A 2,500-nucleotide genomic window follows, 5' to 3' on the forward strand; every position below is an offset into this window, starting at 1 on the left:
CTAGCTTAACAAATCATACGCAAGCACTACTGATGAAAATCCTTCAATCATTTCTTGCAGGCAGGCATCTTAGACCATAAACTCCCTTTGTTGAGAACGAGATGCACTCTATAAAAGCCATATCAGTGTCTGGCAGCAGGGTAAAAGCACCAGAAGAAAGTTGGGCACACATTGGTTAAAAGTCTGCTTTCCTTCCTTTTTTTTTTTTTTTTTTTTTTGTGAGCCTGCAAGGCTCCAGCCACTGTAATAGTAGCCTGACTACAGCCTAAGCTACTCCGAGTCCTTGCAGATCTCTCAGTTTGCAGAATGATGGCACTGTACACAACAGCTGAATACTCTGAAACTTTACTGTTTATTTTCAGTCTATGATATAGACTCTGCCTTGCTTTTATGCAGGAGGTAAGCAGTCTTCATTCCAGTCATAAGTCAGAGTGATGGATCTCATTAATTTTAGACAAAAGCAGTAGCCAATTTATCAGATAAGTTTTCAATTAAGTATAAAAGTTTCATTACATCCTGAAAACTATTGGTTTAGATATCTGAAGCATTAATGTTTTCTCCATCTTCTCATTTACAAGAAAAGCAAATCTAACTAAAAAATTTTGCATTGCTAGACAATATATATACTTATATACATAAGAGCCAGGTGCTATATCCCTGCATAAAATCACTTAGTGTGATTTCGGGATTAAAAAAAAATAAAAAACCTTGCCCAGGAAAGGCTTCAGTGAAGGTCACTGAGATATTAAGTATGAAGGATAGCTGCTTAATTTTTTTTAAGTGTAATCAAATCTAATCTTGTCAGCTAAATCAGAGAGAGGAAGTGATCAGTTTAAGATACATCAGAAGATTTGCATAGAATGAAAATGAATCAAAATTAGTTTTGGTATCTGAAATGGCTAAAATGACAGCCTAATTGCTCCTGAATCAAACGTCACAAAGCTTGGTGTGTAATTTTAATCATTGATGAGATCCAGGTTAATTATGCTCATGGCACACATGCAATTTAAAACCCTTTTGAAATAATCTGATCACAAAGAGCATGAAAACCTAATAATTCTCTAATTAGTCCGGAGACAAGCATGTTTACCTTCCCATTTGGCAAATCTGCACAGTGTATGCATCCTGAAGAAAGCCTACACGTCTAACACACTCTCCTCGCAAGGCCTTATCTACAGATAAAAAGTTGCACAAGGATAGTTACACCATAAAGCAAATCCCAGCCTCTTCCATCTGTAGAGGACTGGTATAAACGTCTTCATACTGGTATTGCTCAACTCTAACACAAAAGGATAAACAATGCTGGTATAAAGCATTTTTACATGTATCCACTCAGCAACTGCACTCATGAGACTATTTCAGTCATGCGTAAACACACATGCAAGCATGAAGACACACACCCGGCTGGCACCAACACGCACACAAGAAGTTTTTTGGACCGTTGCAGAGGAAAAGAGACAGTAGTAGTTCTGTTTTGTTTTCCATCAATGATACAGGGATGCATGTGAAATAACTCTGTCCTACACAGAACCAAGAAAGGATCAGACAGGGAGAAACCTCTTTACTGGGTGAAACTAACTGATAAAGCAGGAGTTAATACAGCAAATGGAACCAGATGCAACTGCCTAAAACTATTCTAGCCCTATCTGTGGCTTTCCATTTAGCCTTTGCTACTTGAAGCAAGCTCTACCCATACTGCAGTATATCATGGTATACCACAGCATCATAGTGTGCAGCACGCACACAAAAACGCTTGCCAGAGTAGTCGTGGGCATGCACATCATACTGCGACTGGAATGGCATTTACAAGCATTAAATAATTTTAGGCAGATAGATACAAAATGGGTTCTGCAGCGTAGCATCTCACCCTTCCCCTTCTTCCCACAACCCTGCACTGAAGAGTCTTGCTGTTGCAATTTCCAGTCTTAAAAGGTTTAGCAGAACTAAACTAGATTTTTAAATCTTCCATCACAAAACCAGAGTAAAAAAGAAAACCAGCACGGTAACAAGTGTCATAACATCTTTTCTGTTACTTAATCAACATTTTTAAATAAACTATACATTTATAGCTATCAGTCTCCTTACATAACTTCAGTATTAATGAGTACTAAACAATGACGTCAGCCCTCTGATCACAATTGTATAAACAAGAGTGTATTTCATTCCAGTTAAAACAAATACTAAATCTTTGAACTGACGAGTAACACAGAGAGAAACCATAATGTGTATTTCCATACTTGAGCTGTTTACAGTCTTTGTGGCCATGTTTGCTATCAGGTTAGGTAGATTAAATCATTATACCTAGATGAGGAATTAAAGATTACTGGGATGACTTACTGATTGTATGTAACATATGATGGAACATGCATCCATTAGAGGTTACAGCATCTTCAATATTGAAAAATAAAAAAAATCTCTTCCCCCCAGGGACCTTCTATGAGAGTTATAACGAAGTTTCACAAAGTCATAGCTAAAAAAAAAATCACAAGGACTACCTCAG

General features: G+C 37.4%; 1 protein-coding gene across 6 annotated transcripts in view; it reads right to left on the reverse strand.

Annotated features, from left to right (window-relative positions):
* The window catches only part of ZFHX4 (zinc finger homeobox 4), a 158,333-nt gene that overhangs the window by 129,462 nt on the left and 26,371 nt on the right, over positions 1-2,500 (reverse strand). The gene's annotated exons all lie outside the window — the stretch shown is intronic.

The sequence above is a fragment of the Aquila chrysaetos genome, chromosome 4 (assembly GCF_900496995.4).
Source record: "Aquila chrysaetos chrysaetos chromosome 4, bAquChr1.4, whole genome shotgun sequence".
NCBI lineage: Eukaryota > Metazoa > Chordata > Aves > Accipitriformes > Accipitridae > Aquila > Aquila chrysaetos.